The sequence below is a fragment of the Lepus europaeus genome, chromosome 3 (assembly GCF_033115175.1).
Source record: "Lepus europaeus isolate LE1 chromosome 3, mLepTim1.pri, whole genome shotgun sequence".
NCBI classification, from domain to species: Eukaryota; Metazoa; Chordata; class Mammalia; order Lagomorpha; family Leporidae; genus Lepus; species Lepus europaeus.
Window position 1 is genome coordinate 35,960,020 of NC_084829.1, and position 17,102 is coordinate 35,977,121.

Genomic DNA, 17,102 nt, shown 5'->3' on the forward strand with positions numbered 1-17,102 from the left:
AAATAAATAAAGAATTTTTAAGAATGAAGACTCTGAGCTAGACTGTTTAGATTCTGAGCCCAGCTCTGCTGCCCTCTAAATGACTGAATTTGTTCAAGTTTCTTCCCATCACTGTACTTCACTTTCCGCATTAGTGGATGGAGATAATCATAGGACCTACTCTATTGGTTTCATGAAGATTAAATGCATGGCACACGAGCAAGCACTAGTATTAGTATCAGCCACAAATACTTTTTTGAACATCTGTTCACCCTATGCCCTACAATTTCCCTGTGCATTTAATTCTCATGACAACTCCAGCGCCTTTGCTGAATAGGCTAATCCTCCACCTGTGGCACCGGCACCCCAGGTTCTAGTCCTGGTCGGGGCACCGGATTCTGTCCCAGTTGCTCCTCTTCCAGGCAAGCTCTCTGCTGTGGCCCGGGAAGGCAGTGGAGGATGGCCCAAGTCCTTGGGCCCTGCACCCCATGGGAGACCAGGAGAAGTACCTGGCTTCTGGCTTCCGTTCAGCGTGATGCGCCGGCCGCAGCGGCCATTGGAGGGTGAACCAATGGCAAAGGAAGACCTTTCTCTCTGTCTGTCTGCCTCTCACTGTCCACTCTGCCTGTCAAAAAAAAAAAAAATACAAAAATCCATTTAAAAAAACCAGCACTCTGATATGGGATGCTGTTGTCACAAGTGGCAGCTTAACTCATTGTGTCATGGTGCCTGGGTCCCCAAATTAGTAATATTTTTAATGACCATTCAAGTCAGAGGAAAGTTTCCAGTTTAGATCTTTATAGTTACATGAAATTTAGAAAGGTTTGAAATTTCTTTTTTTTGACAGGCAGAGTGGACAGTGAGAGAGAGACAGAGAGAAAGGTCTTCCTTTTTGCCATTGGTTCACCCTCCAATGGCCACTGCGGTAGGCGCGCTGCGGCCGGCACACTGCGCTGATCCGATGGCAGGAGCCAGGTGCTTCTCCTGGTCTCCCATGCGGGTGCAGGGCCCAAGCACTTGGGCCATCCTCCACTGCACTCCCTGGCCACAGCAGAGAGCTGGCCTGGAAGAGGGGCAACCGGGACAGGATCGGTGCCCTGACCGGGACTAGAACCTGGTGTGCCGGCGCCGCAAGGCGGAGGATTAGCCTAGTGAGCCGCGGTGCCGGCCCGAAAGGTTTGAAATTTCAACTTACATGCATACTTAGTCTGCAAAGATGTATGGTATGGTGATCAAGAACTTTCAAGCATACAAATATGTGACAAAAAGATTAGATTGAGAGGAAAGTGGAATGGAGATATGAGTACGAGGAAGGAAACAGACAATATAAAATCTCTGATGGCTAAAGAAGTTTATTCATGAGCTTTTATTTTTTTCTAAACCTTCTCTAAAAAGAAATTTATTAGAGAGACAGAGAGCTCCTGTCTTCAGGTTCACTCCCCCAAATGCTCACAACGCCTGGGGCTGAGCTGGTGCTGAATACAATGCAATCCAGGTCCCAATTACTCGAGCCATCACTGCTGCCTTCTAGGGCCTCCATTAGCATGAAGTTGGAGTCAGGCTCTGCAGCCAAGAATCAAAGCCAGGTATCCCGTTATGTGAGGTGGCCATGTTAACTTTGAGGCTAAACTTCTGCTCCCCTATTCGGGTATCTTTAAAATGGATGATGCTGGTGCAGGATTGTGGCCAGTGTGTCAACCTGCCACTTGGGACACCTGCATCCCACATCAGAGGGCCTGTTGGGTCCTGGCTACTCTCTTCTTTTGATCTAGCATCCTGTTAATGCATCCCGGGATGTAGCAGCCAATGATTCAAGTACTTGGGACCCTATTGCCCACGTGGGAGATCCAGTTGTAGTTCCTGGCTCCTGGTTTTGTCCTGGCCCAACCCTGGCTATTGCGGCCATTTGGGGAGTGAACCAGCAAATGGAAGATCTCTCTCTCTCTCTTTCTCTCTCTCTCTCTCTCTGCCTTTCATGTAGATGAAAATAAACATTTAAAACAAACACAAAAAGGATGGTGCTAAGTGTCAAATCACTACATTAGGGACACATAGGTTTAGTTTTAAATGTCAGTATTTATAAAACGCTCTGAAATTATATCAATTCCCTACAACCATTACATTTAAACTCATGGTGAAAATAATAGATGGCACTTTGAAGTATGCAAGGGGTTGCATAGCTCTTATATATTCTTTAGGAATGGGGGGACTTTTTTTTGCAGACCACTACTATGGGAACCCATGTACAGAAAGGTCCAGCGGGACCTAGCGAAGTTTAGACCCAAAATGGCAAGCCAACCCCTGTTCCTCAGTTTCCTGGGGTCCATTCCAGGCCTTTGAATCTTCCACGGTGGGACATAGTCAGTTTTGCAGATATTATTAAGGGTTACAAGAAATTCTCTTTCTCTCTCTCTTAAAGGATTTGTTTATTTATTTGAAAGTCAGAGTTACAGAGAGGCAGAGGCAGAGGCAGAGGCAGAGAGAGAGAGAGAGAGAGAGAGAGGTCTTCCATCCACTGACTCACTCTCCAAATGGCCACAGCGACTGGAGCTGCGCCGATCTGAAGCCAGGAGCCAGGAGCTTCTTCCTGCACCTGGGTGCAGGAGCCCAAGGGGCTTGGGCCATCTTCCTATGCTTTCCCAGGCCATAGCAGAGAGCTGGATCAGAAGTGGAGCAGCTGGGACTTGAAACGGTGCCCATATGGATGTCAGCACTGCAGGCGGCGGCTTTATCTGCTACACCATAGCATCAGCCCCAAGATATTCTCTTTTCTTTCTTTCTTTTTGTTTTTTAAAGGATTTATTTATTTTACTGTATTAAAGGCAGAGTTACTGAGACAGCCAGAGAGACAGGCAGAAAGAGGGAGGAAAGGAGAGAGAGAGAGAGAGAGAGAGAGAGAGAGAGAGAGAGAGAGAGAGAGACACTTCTATCTGTTAGTTTATTCTTTAAGTAGCTGCAATGGCCAGGGCTGCACTAAGCTGAAGTCAGGAGCCTGGAACTTCACTGGAACTCCATGTGGATCTCCCAAATGAGTGGCAGGAGCCCAAGTACTTGGGCCATCCTCCGCTGCTTTCCCAGGTGCATTAGCAGGGAGCTGGATCAGAAGTGGAGCAACCAGCCGGCGCCACGGCTCACTAGGCTAATCCTCTGCCTTGCGGCGCCGGCACACCAGGTTCTAGTCCCGGTCAGGGCACCGATCCTGTCCCGGTTGCCCCTCTTCCAGGCCAGCTCTCTGCTGTGGCCAGGGAGTGCAGTGGAGGATGGCCCAAGTGCTTGGGCCCTGCACCCGCATGGGAGACCAGGAGAAGCACCTGGCTCCTGCCATCGGATCAGCGCGGTGCGCTGGCCGCAGCACGCCTACCGCAGCGGCCATTGGAGGGTGAACCAACAGCAAAAAGGAAGACCTTTCTCTCTGTCTCTCTCTCACTGACCACTCTGCCTGTCAAAAAAAAAAAAAAAAAAAAAGAAGTGGAGCAACCAGGATTCGAACCAGCACTCACATGGAATGCCAGAGTTGCAGGTGGTGGCTTAACCCGCTGTGCCACAACGCTAGCTCTGAAGAAGGTATTTTCTAATATTTTCTTTCCAGTTGTTAGAAAACAACTCCTCTGCCCTCTCCAACAAACTGGACAAAGGAAAGTTGTGTCCTGCCTCCAAAGCCCTCAGCGATACTGTAAACTCATTGGAAGCACAGCCTTTGAGGTCCCAGGCCCATCAGTCTCTTTCTCTTACTCTGCGGCTTGTATGTGAGCAGGGGTGGGGAAGTGGGGCTGAAAGTTGTGTCACAAACCATTGGCAGGAGTCTGTGTAGGCCCAGGAAGTCCCTGCCCAAAGGGGCCTCTCTGGTCCCCAGTGAGAGAGGGACGAAGGGGCCACACCAAGTGGCTGATTTTAGGAGACTAAGGAGGCCCCCACCTACTGGCCAGCGGCTGAAATAGCCGCGTCTGGGTGTGGATGCTGCAGTTTGCAGGGCCACCGAGTGGGTGGGGGTGGGAGGGGTCTGCTCTTACACCTGCTGCTTGGCTGGCCCTGGGAATGAGGCAGAGCTGTTCCCCCCAGTGCACGCTCCCCAGCTTCCAACTCATCTGCTCCGCGGAGCCTCAGTCCCGACGTTGTGCCCTCGCCACGGGAGAGGCTGGAAGCAAACGCCTGATGTGTTCAGCTGCAGAGGAGTCTACAGAGGGATATTCTCCAAACACAGGAAAGGGGTTCAGAAGCTGGGCGGCGAAACACAAGGGAATCCAGAAGGGTGGCTGCTTTCGGAGTCAGTGGTGAAGACAGCCACAGTCACCTCGCTGAGCAAGTAGGGATGCTACCGGTAGATGCAGGCAGTACAAGGGGACGGGACCAAACAACAAGGGCTCTTGGCGCTGGCACTGTGGCGTAGTGGGTAAAGCCGCCCCTTGCAGCACTGACATCCCATATGGGCACTGCTGGTTCAAGTCCCGGCTGCTCCACTTCCAATCCAGCTCTCTGCTATGGCCTGGGAAAGCAGTAGGAGATGGCCCAAGTGCTTGGGCCCCTGCATCTGCTTGGGAGACTCAGAAGAGGCTCCTGGATTCGGATCAACTCAGCTCTGGCTGTTGCGGCCCTTTGGGGATTGAACCAGTGGATAGAAGACCTCTCTCTCTCTCTCTCTCTCTGCCTCTCCTTCTCTCTGTGTGTAACTCCTACTTTCAAATAAATAAATAAATCTTTTTAAAAGGGAGTGGGCTCTTGTGTGGAAAGCAACGTGACTCAGTTTACCTCCGAGGTGTAGAACTAAGGTTACTGGGTAGCAGCAACAGGGGATATAATTTTTTTGCTCAATTTGAAGGAAACTTTCTTTCTGTGGGCCTAAAAAACACACCATGTTTCCATTGTGGGGAAAAAAAAAAACATAGAAAGACAATAATTCACAGACCCACAATTTAAGAAAATTCCTGGTAACATTTTATTGTGTTTCCTTCCAGTTTTTCCCTTGCTAACTTTTAGTTTTCCAGGCAGTGTAATTTTACTCTATTCATACCATCATACTCTTTTTTTTTTTTTTGACAGGCAGAGTTAGACAGTGAGAGAGAGACAGAGAGAGAGTTATAGACAGTGAGAGAGAAACAGACAGAAAGGTCTTCCTTTGGTTGGTTCACCCCCCAAAATGGCTGCGCCGATCCAAAGCCAGGAGCCAGGTGCTTCCTCCCGGTCTCCCATGCAGGTGCAGAGACTCAAGCACTTGGGCCATCCTCCACTGCCTTCCTGGGCCAAGCAGAGAGCTGGACTGGAAGAGGAGCAACCAGGACTAGTACCCAGCGCCCCAACCAGGACTAGAACCCAAGGTGCCAGCACTGCAGGCGGAGGATTAGCCAAGTGAGCCACGGCGCCAGCCCTGCTGCTCCACTTCTGATCCAGCTCCCAGGAAAAGCAGCAGAGGATGGCTCAAGTGCTTGGGCCTCTGCACCCATGTGGGAGACCCAGAGGAAGCTCCTGGCTCCTGTTTTCAGCCTGGCCCAGCCTTGGCTGATGCAGCCATCTAGAGTAAACCAGCAGATGGAAGATCTCTCTCTTTCTCTCTCTCTCTTCTTCTCTCTTTGTAACTCTGCCATTAAAATAAGTAAAGAAATCTTTTTAAAAATCAATAATAAAAATATAAAGAGGATAAGTTTGTTCTGGTGCAAAAAAATTTGAAGTACATGCATATGAAGGGGTCTTCAAGAATATTATGTGGAGCCATGCACTGTGGCACTGCAGGTTAAGCTCCCACTTGGGACACCACATCCCCTACCGGAGTGCCAGTTTGAGTCCCAGCTACTTTACTTCCAGTCCAAGCACTTGGCCATCTTCTGTTGCTTTTCCCAGGCACATTATAGTAAACTGGATCAGAAGTTCAGCAGCTGGGACTTGAACTAACACCCATATGGGATGCTGGCATGGCAGGTATCGGCTTTACCTGCTATGCAACAATGCCGGCCCTTATTTTTTAAAAAGATTTATTTATTTATCTTTTATTGAAAGGCAGAGTTACATAGAGGAAAGAGAGAGAGAGGGAGAAGAGAGAGAGAGAGAGAGAGACAGAGAGACAGAGAGAGAGAAAGTGTTCTAGCCTATGCTTCACTCCCCAAATGGCCGCAACAGCCAGGGTTGGGCCAGGTCGAAGCCAGGAGCCAGGAGCTTCCTGGGTCTCCTACTTGGGTACAGGAGCCCAAGCACTTGGTCCACCTTCTGCTTCTTTTCCTGGGCCACTAACAGGAAGCTGGTTCGAAAGTGCAGCAGCTGGGACACAAACTGGCACCCATATATGGGATGCCGGCATTGTTGTTGGCAGCCTCACTCATTATGCCAAAATGCCAGCCCCAGGAACTGTCTTTATCGGAGGAAATCAGTCTCTCTGGGGTACAAAATGACAGATCTTCAGGGCCCGGATGTTGGCAGGAACCCAAGCAATGAGTGATATAGTTAAGATGTCTCATCCCGCCTGGAAACCCAGAAAGCTTGTGCTTCCTCCCAAAAAGATTGAAAAGAAGGGAGGGGCGTGCAGGGAAAAGAAGAGAGTTGGTAATTTGGGAGAAGGCCAGGCCCAAAGGGGTGGAGGGCCAGTTAGAAAATTTCGGGGTGGGGGTGCGGCACTGTGGTGCAGTGGGTTAACGCCCTGGCCCATATGGGTGCCAGTTTGAGACCCAGCTGCTCCACTTCTGATCCAGCTCTCTGCTATGGCCTGGGAAAGCAGTAGAAGATGGCCCGAGTCCTTGGGCTCCTACACCTGCGTGGGAGACCTAGAAGAAGCTCCTGGCTCCTGGCTTCGGATTGGCGCAGCTGGCCATTGTAGCAAATTGGGGAGTGAACCAGCAGATGGAAGACCTCTCTCTCTCTCTGCCTCTCCTTCTCTCTGTGTAACTCTGCCTTTCAAATAAATAAATAAATAAATAAATCTTTTAAAAAGAAGAAGTTTGCAGAAATCTTAGGAGAGCTCTGTCTACCATGGTTCATTTTTATTGCAACCTGAAAAGGGCAGGAAGGTTAGCATCTACACTGCAAAGGTAACCCACATTCCTTCCAAAAAGTAGGGGGAAGAAAGAGGTGGACCAGGTACATGCACGTACGCGTTTGTGTGTGTGTGTGTGTGTGTGTGGAGAGAGAGAGAGGGAGAGAGAGAATCACTCATGATTCCACAATCCGGCTAGCTGAGTGGCCAAAAGAATGAGGAGGAGGGCGTTATCCATTGATCAGTCACCTGAGAGTCGGGTTTTGTTCATCCCCGGGTGACAAAGCCAGATGGCCTTCCATCAGCCTGGTGCCTTCTCATGGCAGATCTTAAGGTACAAGGTGTGTATTTGGGTTAAGAAGTGAGAACAGAGTTTTCAACAACAGTGGAGAGGATGTCCCCCATTTAGGAGGACAACTGTACTGGGGGGGGGCGGTGCACAGGGAGGTATTGTGGGGTGGAGGGTAAGGCTTCAGCCTGCAGCACCAGCATCCCATATGGGCACCGGTTCGAGTCCTGGCTGCTCCACTTCTGATCCAGCTCCTGGCTAATGTCTGGGATAGCAGTGGAGGGATGACCCAGGTGCTTGTGCCCCTGCACTCCAGGAGACCTGGATGAAGCTCTTGCCTCCTGGCTTTGGTTGCCGTCATCTAGGGAATGAACCAGCAGATGGAATCTCTCTCTCTCTCCTCTATCTGTAACACTGCCTTGCAAAAAATAAATGTTAAAAAAAAGAAGAAGAAAAGCACATGGGAAATAGGTGCGAAGCCCAGGGCCCTAAGTCTGCAGCTTCAGAAGTCTTTCAAAGGAAGCAAGCTCTTACTTTGAAAATTAGAGGCAGTATGGTCTCCTGCAGTGGACGGAGCGCTGGGTCGTGTTTGGAGACCGGCTTCTGGCCTCCGCATTACTTCTTACTGCAAGGCACGCACCTTTTCTGGGCCTGCTTCTTCATTGGAAGGATGAGGAGTTTGCACTAGATGACCTCTAATTCCCTTTCCAGCCCTTTATGATACTTGCTGGACTTGTTTTACTTGCCCTGGCACAACCAGATTCCTCGCAAGCTCCTTCCTCAGCTGCTGCGCCCTCATCCCACGCCAGAGGGCGCTGTCGGCGGGCCCCCGGCAGCGTGCGGTGGGCGGAGCGGCGCAATCAGGGGACTCTCTTACGGGCTCCTTGATTGGCCGCGGCCGGACGGAAGGGGGGCGTGCACGGGGAGGGCCGAGCTGCGCGGTGACGTCGCTCTGGCAGGGGCGGGGCCAGGGTGCGGAGCGTGTGACGCCGCGGTCGCCGCGGAGCTGGGGATTAATGGGAAAAGTTTTGGCAGGAGCCGGAGGATTCTGCGGAGCCTGCGGAACGGCTGCACTGGCGCGGGAGGCGGCCAGGACGGGTCAGTCCGCCTCGGGGGAGCGGGCAGGCCGGCCGTGGATGGGGGCGGCGGGTCCAGGCTGAGGCGACCAGCCGGGCTGGGGCGCAAGGCCCGGCGGGGATCGGAGTCCGGGAGCGGTTGGGGTCCGTGGACAGCACCGCTGCGTCTTCCCAGCGCTCCGGCCCCGGCGCGCCCGCGGTCGTCCGTGACCCCGCTGGTGGCCCGCCCCGCTGCCCTTGCACTCCCGCCCTTGGACACCACCGCCCCGCATAGCTGTTTGAGCCCGAATCCCGGCCTCTTCCACCCGACTCTGCCCCGGCTTGGGCCTCGTGGCCCCGGCTCCGGCCTGGGGTCTTCTCCTGTCCCCCTCGCTTGCCTGTGACCTCCTTCTTCAACCCTTTCGGATGTTCCCAGATCTATTGCCCTCTCTTCCTAGTACCCCCGGGGGTCGCCCTCGTTATCCTTGTCCCCTGCCTTCGCCTCCCATCCTCTCCTTCTCTCTCAGTCTTTGCCGACTTTCCCACCCCTGTCCCCCGGAGTGTCCTGGTGCCTGGCCCTCCCAGCCTTCTGGACACCCCGTCTCCTCTTCTCAGGATGTTTACCAGGCTGTTCCAGCCGCGTACCTGCAATTCCTTTCTACCCTCGCTCACTTCCCCCGGCTCCTTCCAGGAGCCCTGCTTTTGTCCCTACCCCCCCCACCCCCCCCCATCAGTTGTACCCACTGTGTTCTTGTGGCCCACCCCCCTTCCCTTCCTGGTTCCTTGCCTCCGCTTCAGGGAGAAGTCACCTGGCTTCCCCTTGACCTGCCGGGAGATGGAGGAGAGCAAGGGTGTTCAGCTCCTGCGTGAATTAGGGGCTGCCTGTCAGAGGCAGACTCCAGCTCAGTCTGTGTGGGAGCATTTACTGGGCTGTTGCAGCGGGGATGCTGCCCAATTTGTAGGTCATTTTTCTAATCACAGCTTCAGGCTTCCCCTTTATGGGTCTGTTGACTTCCAGGAACCCTTGGGGAGAGACTGAGCTGGGTTGGTTGTGTGCCAGGGGTAGCCGGAGGCCTCATCCAACTCTCTTCCCCTTCCAGGAAACGGGATTCTGGGTCTTTCTACTCTGTCTATGTGGAATGCATGTAAACCACGAGACCCCAGCCCATCTCTGCCCTCGCTCCCATCCTCCACCCTACGCCCCCTCCCCAAGAGCTGACTCTCCAGAAGCTATGCCCCAGAGAATTCCTGTGGTCCTCAACCTTTTCCCTCTGGCTCCAGGACATCTTTTTCCTGCTTGGGTGTTGAAATAGATTGCTGGGCTGAGAGCACCGTGGCTGGCGGGCATCTGTCCCTTTCACCATTGGTGGCTTGGACCAGCTGCTGGTTCTGTCTCATACATCTTTGACGTACTGAGTGTGCCTCTGCTGTTGGTCGCTGAACAGGGTCTCTGAGAGTCTCTTCTCCCTCCTTTGTCTTTGTGGGAAACTAACTTCCTGTAGACCCAAGAGGGAGACTGACACCGAAGTTGTTCCCTTTGCCTGGGCGTAGGGTGGGGTTTCAGGTTGATGTCTACCTGGATAGCTTGTGGGGTTGCATAAGTCAGACCTCGTCAGTAACTTGAGTTGTCTGCTTCTTGTCACACAGACCACCTCCTCTGGGGCCAGGAGCCCACCACCCGCATGGTATTCTTCCCAGGCGGAACGTTCTTTTCAGATGCTTTCGATTTGAGCGCCTTTATTTAGCGCTGGTCCCCTGGAGAAATCATCGGGAAATAACGTATCCTGTACTCCTGCCCACTCTGATCTTGGAGGATTCTGAAAGCGTGACCCACCGTCACGTGTAGAGATGGAGGCCCGTTGTTCCACCTGGCTCTGGGTTTCTAGGTCTCCTCTTTTGAGGATTGTGCTCTCTGTCTTTGAGCCAGAATTGGACACAGAATTGGCAACCTTCAGGAGCTGTGGTAGAGAGCCAACTGAACCAGCTCAACCAGAGTCAGGCTTTGTAATCCTCTTGTGCACTGACCCTCTGCAGTGAAAGCTTGGCCTGTTGTTGGGCCGGCCCCTCTCCACAGCCCTTCATCGGGGAGATTTGGGCAGAATGGTCCAGAAAGCGGCCCTTGCTCCTATGGAATACCTCCCTTCAGAGTTTTAATGAGGTTTTTTTTTTTTTTTTTTTTTTTTTTTTTAATTTGAGGTCAAGTTTGGCAGCAATTTAATCCAGTCTCTGGTTCCTGAGGACTTTACCTGACTCTGGGCAGTTTGCTACTCCTTTGTCTTTGCTTACCCATTAGTACTGCTGTCTTCTGAGGTGGCTGTGAGAGGGCTTGGGAACAGGTCAGGCCAAGTCCTCATGGAGCGGCTGGGGCACCCGCAGCCCTGCCGAATGGCTTCTTGCCGTTCAACCCCTGTGCCGTCTCCTGAGTGGGTAGGCAAGGTGATCCATGACCTGGTTTCCCATTGATTGGTGTCTGCAGGCCTGGGTCAGCCGCTCTCTGTGTGGCTAACCTGTGGGCAGATGGGCCCTGACAGTACTCTGCAGACAGTGCAGCCTGTCAGCTGCATAATAAACCGACCGACCCTCTGGTTGGCTGCTTGCTTCTGTAAGCTCAGCCCACTCAGGACGAGTGGCCCCTACTCAGCCCTCCCGCTCCACCTAGGCTCTCTGAGCCCCCTTCTCGAAGGGTATGGGGAGAGAACACCCAGTGTTGGCTGGCCTGGGAGGCCTCTGCTGTGGACAGAACATAGCTGTCCTACCTGTTGGGCAAGCTGTCCTCAGGGCCTGTGCACCCTGGCATGTCCTGGGACAGTGTGGCTCTTCCCGGGAGGAATTGGAGCAGGCTTCTGCTGTGGCATGGCACCGAGGCCCACCTCCCTGGATGCTCCCTGCAAGCTAGGAAGCCGGATTGCATGCTCTCCTCCGGTGCCCTTGTAGGGCCTAGAGATGCCAGGAGCCAGCCCCTCTGCCCAGCACTGGCCATGCCGGGAGCAGTCTCTTCCACCCTGCCTAGTTCCTTCTAGACTTTGTTCTGTCAGGCCCTTGCTTGTATCATGTCAGAAGCCTTGTGCACAGTGCCCTGTCTGTGCCGTGTTGTCCTGGATTGCCCAAAGGCTGCTTCTTGGAGGTGATCTGATGTCCCTGAGCATTTTTCCTTTGCCTTTGGAGCCAGGGGGAGCGAGGTGCCAGAGGAAGGTAGGAAGAGTGTGGGCCCTTGCCTCAGCTTTCAGACATGTGTGGCTTCTTCGCTGGCATATGGTTCCTCGCCTTCGTAACTCAGCCGACTGGCGACAGGGCTGTGACTCCCTTCTTGTCTCCACGGGGCTTTGCTCAGGGAACCAGGCGTGACTCAGGGCTTCTGCATTTATGAGCTGCCACCCATGGCGGAGCGTTGGGCAAAGCTCCCTCTGCTCCACCCTGGTAACATCAGGAAGACCAGTGTCTACTTGCCTGGAAGAGAGCAGGCTACTTCCAAGATTGGGGAGTACTTGCTGATTCAGGCTCAGAGTGACAACATTTCAAGATGAGTATGTGAGGGACAGCCGAGGAGCCAGGTTGCCTTGGAAGCAAGCACTCTTGGAGTCCTGGTGTTTAATTATAACGGATGAGAGCTGCTTGTGGGACCCTGGTGGTACTCAGCTAAAGAGGCCGGGTTTCTTTCTCTTCTGCAGCGTTGCATGGTGTTTTGGGCATGCGTGTAGTATTCACACAGTGGCTTCTGCTCACCAACAGATGAAGACAGATGCGCCAAAGAGGTAATCCTGTTTCTTTGCCTCGGGGGCCTCTGACAGCTCAGGCACTGGGTCCACACCTGACAATGAAATTATTTCGCTAGGGCCATGTCCCAGACCCCAGGTGCCTGTCACAGCAAATGGTACCTATCACACATTACGGGCACTTACTAATTTAATAGTTCTTGAATGTCTATGGCTTATACAACATTTTTTTAGGAGCATGAAGATTTTCAGTTTTGCACTCACAAAATCAAACTCTGCAAGGGCAGGGACTTACTTTGTTTCCTGTTGTGTCCAAGACGGTGCCGGGCGCAGAGGAGACAATGAATAAATGTTGAGCAAATAAGTGAACAAATGTTCTTCCCTGCCCATAGGAATGCCTAATAGGACGCTGGGCCACAGAGATAATGTCACATAGTTCTCTTTCATTTGTGGTACAAATATTTTGGGGCACCAACAAAGTGCCAGGCACTCGGGAAATGATGAGAGTGAAAAGCAGTCCCATGGAGCAGGCACAGTGTTACGGCAGGTGAAGCCACCACCTGCAATGCCAGCATCTCATGTGAGCGCCCGTTTGAGTCCTGGCTGTTCTACTTCCCATCTAGCTCCCTGCTAATGTGCCTGAGAAAGCAGTAGAAGATGGCCCAAGGGCTAGGTGGAGTTTTGGGCTCCTGGCTTAGGCCCAGCCCTGGCCATTGCATGCCATTTGGGGAATGAACCAACAGATAGATCTCCCTCTCTAGCTCTGTAAATAATTTTTTCTTAAAGGAAACCATCCCTGCCTCCTGGGTCCATGGTGTGCTAGCATAGATGAGAGCTGGGCGTAGTACAGAGTGTTTCTTCCATCTCTGCTGGGGTGGTAGGTCCTCAGCGGGCTGTGGACAACGCCCTGTTTCCCGTTGCTGTGTCTCTGTCCTCAGGATGCATGGCAGGGTTTATAATATCTCTGAAGGGAGCTCCAGGGTATTCACTGCTCATTGTTCCATCTGTTTGGGAGGCTGGTTTATGGTGAGTCCCTGCTGGGGGCCAAGGGAGACGTGGGCCTTCTGTCTGGTTTGTTTTCATCTCTGAGGTTCAGTGGTTCCAGTAGCTTTTGTGAGCTTCACTTCCCTTCCTCTGCCTTTAACACCCTGCAGGTTTTCCTGTTGCCAAACAGGGTGGTGAGCCCCCGAGTCTGTTAGTTTGTGAGTCGGTGGGGGTCAGGCTGTTTGAGGGTCTTGTGGGAAGGTTACCGGCAGAGACCCCCTCCTGTTCTTAAACCTATACCAAGGAAGGAAGGAAGGGGGCTTCAGGAGGCTTCTGAGGTTCCCCAAGAAGGGATGAGGTGGAAGTCCCCTCCCACCCCTGTGCAGGGCAGAGCTACTGAGCTGAACTGATTTGCTTTGTCATTTGCTTCCGCAGAAGTCAGCCACAGTGGCAGCAGTTGCGCACGTCCGGGGGTCAGTTGTCCAGTTTATCCCGGGGCTGTGCGTGCTCAGGTCCAGCTGGTTTTGTTTTTTTTAGTTTCCTCTGGTGGAGGCTTTATCATGTTTTTCAGTATTAATCTCTAAAAGCTGTGATTAGGACAGGCATCTGGCCTAGCTGTTAATAACACTGCTTCCCACATTGGAGTGCCTGGCTGTGACCCTTGGCTCCGGTTCCTGGCTCCAGCTTCCTACTAATGCAGACCCTGGGAGGTGGCAGTGATGACTCAAGTAGTTGGGCCCCTGCCACCTGTGTGAGAGGCCTGGATTGAAGCTGCTGGCTTCAGCCTGGCCCAACCCTGGCTATAGCGTGGATTTGGGGAGTGAACCAGAGGATGAGAGCACTTTGTCTCTCTGCTTTTCAAGTAAAATAAATTTTTTAAAAAACGGTGTTGCCAACTTAGACTTTGTCCCCAAGGCACTTCCGCAGGTTGGGTGCTGTTTCAGGTGTTACAGACACAGTCCTTGGCTGCTTTGTCCCTCTAAGGATGAGGAATCTAGTTGGGGGGAAGATGTATACATAAAATATTCTTTAAATGTTAGAGAGCTTTTATGATGCCATATAGGATATATGTTTAGAGCAAGTTGTCACTGAGGGCTGGCTTCATCCCTGAAGCAAATGAAAAGGAAAGATGATTTATTTTGAAGTCAACTTGAGAATATTATAAAAATTCTATGTAGAATATTGTGAAAGTTTAAATGATTTTCAAACTTTTTGATCTCAAGTCTGCTTTACATTGTTAAGTGTCATTGAGGATCCTAAGAGGTTGTGTTTACCAATTTAAAAAAAAAATATGAATTTAATAAACCTGTCACATGTTATTGTAAATGACATTTATAATGAAAAATAACTTTAAAAACAAAAAAACTATTGGAGGAATGACACATTTTTAGGTTTTTATTTATCTCTTTATATCTGGATCATAAAAAACAGCTGAATTGTTATGTCTCCTTCTGTATTTAGTCTCTTGTGTTATGTTGTTTGAAGGATGTGAAAAGAATCTTGACTCACACAGGTATGTGGCTGAGAAAGGGGGAAGTAGTTTAACAGCCATTGCAGATCATTATGTCTTTTTTTTTTTAAAGATTTATTTACTGTGGCTAGTGTCATGGGTTAGTGGGTTAAGCCACCCCCCACAATGCTGGCATCCCATATGGGCACTGGTTTAAGACCCGGCTGCTCTACTTCCAGTCCAGCTTCCTGATAATGTGTCTGGGAAAGCAGTAGGGGATGTCCTAAGTGCTTTGGCACCTGTACCCACTGGGAGACCCAGAAGAAGCTCCTGGCTCCTGGCTTTCTATAGGCCCAGTTCCAGCCATTGTGAACCAATGAAAAAGAAAAATCTTTTAAAAAAAATCTTTAAAAAACATTTCTTTATTTACCTATTTGAAGGGCAGAGTTACAGAGAGAGAAGATGAGGCAAAGAGAGAACAGTCCTCTATCCACTGGTTCATTCCCAAAATGACCACAATGGCCAGAGCTGGGCCAGGCCAAAGACAGGAATCAGGAACTCCATCAGCATCTCTCATATGGTTGCAGGGACCCAAGGACTTGAGCCATCCTCCACTGTTTTCCCAGGCCATAGCAGAGAGCTGGATCAGAAGTGGAGCAGCCGGGACTCAAACCAACACCCTTATGGCATGTCGGCATCGCATATGGGATGCTAGCACTGCAGGCGGCGGCTTTACCCACTATGCCATAGCACCAGCACCCCCCATAGAACATTGTTAAGTGAAATTGTTACTGTGTGTTATCTTTCATGGTTTTGTGGATTGACTGTGCTCAGCTAGATGGTTCTCTCTTGGTTCTTTCATGTTGCTGTGGTCAAGTGGGAGCTAGGGCAGCTGGGCTGGACATCCACATGGGCTCACTCATGTGTCTGGCTCTTGACTAAGTTATTACATGTGGCCTGCCCATGTGTCTTGCGCTTCTTACAGTAGGACAGCTAGGGTCTGAGCAGAAGCATCCTACCAATGAGTGTATGAGAAATCCAGGCAGAGATGGCAAGGTCACTCATGACCCAGCCTTGGAAGTCACCTCATACTCTTCTCTTGGTCACAGGACCAGTTAGAGCAAGAGGAGGACTGTACAAAGGAGCGAATATCAAGAGGAATGAATTCATGGGGAGGGAAGGAGGCTTGTCTGGAGCATCTCTTATGCTAGGTAACTTGCCCGTAGATGGCTACTTCTAGGAGGAAAGTGCGTCTTCTCACGGTCTCCCTGGAAAACCACTGTTGGGAAATTCCTGATAGGTTGATAGAGGACATTGAAAGTGCACTCTTCTGTGGGGAGCCATCAGTGGTTTTGGAACAAGAAAAGAAGGTGTTACTATTGCAAAAAGGTGATTGAGTGCAGAGAATTGATGGTGGTGACTGATGGCAGCAGAGAGAAGGGGTGGGAAACTGGTGTAAGGAAGTTCTGCCTCACGTTAAATCCAAGTTCTTCTCGCTGCAGTTACATGCATTGATTTTGATCTGTCAGTTACACAGACTGAATACCCTCTAACCCCAACCCCATTTAGTGCTGTTGATACACAGGAGAGATTAATTAAAGGATTTGCAAAAGGTAGAAGTCAGCTAAATTTAGGTTTTTATTTATTTATTTATAAAGATTTATTTATTTGAAAGGTAGAGTTACAGTAAGAGGGAGAAAGAGGTTTTGCGGCTGGGGCTGAGCCAGGCTTAAGCCAGGAGCCTTGTACTTGGGCCATCCTCTGCTGCTTTCCCAGATGCATGCGCAGGGAGCGGAGTTGGAAGTGGAGCAGCTGGGACATGAACCGGTGCCCATATGGGATGCTGGCATTGCAAGTGGTGTCTTAACCTGGTATGCCACAACACTGGCCCCTAAATTTAGGTTTTATTGTCAAGGCACATAAAAAATTAAGTATAACTTGTTCAGAAATGAAGAGCAGGAAAGATAAAGTTTATGTAACGGTACTGAGCGTGTTCCACACGGAGGAGGACGTGTTAAGGTTGGTGGGGCTCGGGCCCCAGGGGAACAAGCAGGGAGGCAAGGCTGGCAAACAGCAGAGAGAATTTGAAGGGGGACGGGCTTGGAGAAGCTGAGAGAAGGGTCTGTGCACAGCTCCTTCTGCACTTCGTGGGGGCCCTGGCTTCTGGGTTTCAGCCCCTCCTGCCCCTGCCTTCTCTCTGTAGCTCTTTGCTGTCTGTGGAGAGACCTGAGAGGGATCGGCGGAGGGAAGACCTGGGTGTGACTCTCAGCTCTCGTGTTCACTGGCTGCTGAGATGTGGGTTTGTGACTTCATGTCCGGAGCCTTCATTTCTTCTCTGTAATGAACCTCAGTGAGTGCTGTCTTGTCCGCTCTGTGTGGAGCTGGTGAGCTCAGGGAGCTGGCGGCCTCTGTTCAGCAGCTGCTGGCACTCCGGGCAGTGACCTGCTTCTCCTTACCAGCCCGGTCTTCACTGCCTAGCTCGTACCCAGCCTTGGAGTCACCTCAGCAGTGCTCCCGAGACCGTTGCTGAGTCCTCCCCAGTTCAGAGGGACACAGGTTTGAAAGAGTTATCTCAAAAGAACAGACGGTGAAGGGAGGGCTCCCAGGTATTCCAGGTGAACCACCTCGGGCTTCCACCGCTTTCTGTAGCATGGTTCTAATAGGTGTCCAGAGATGG

The 17,102-nt window shown here is 51.4% G+C and overlaps 1 protein-coding gene across 3 annotated transcripts in view; it reads left to right on the forward strand.

Annotated features, from left to right (window-relative positions):
• Nucleotides 1–8,194: 8,194 nt before the first annotated feature.
• PPARD (peroxisome proliferator activated receptor delta) overlaps nt 8,195–17,102 on the forward strand; it is an 88,504-nt gene continuing 79,596 nt past the window's right edge. For 2 of the 3 annotated variants that reach the window (XM_062186002.1, XM_062186000.1), the window contains exons 1-2: nt 8,195–8,321; nt 11,947–12,030. The gene's annotated coding sequence lies outside the window, so the exon portion shown is untranslated. The remainder of the gene's footprint in view (nt 8,322–11,946; nt 12,031–17,102) is intronic. The other variant, XM_062186001.1, reaches the window with a different exon arrangement.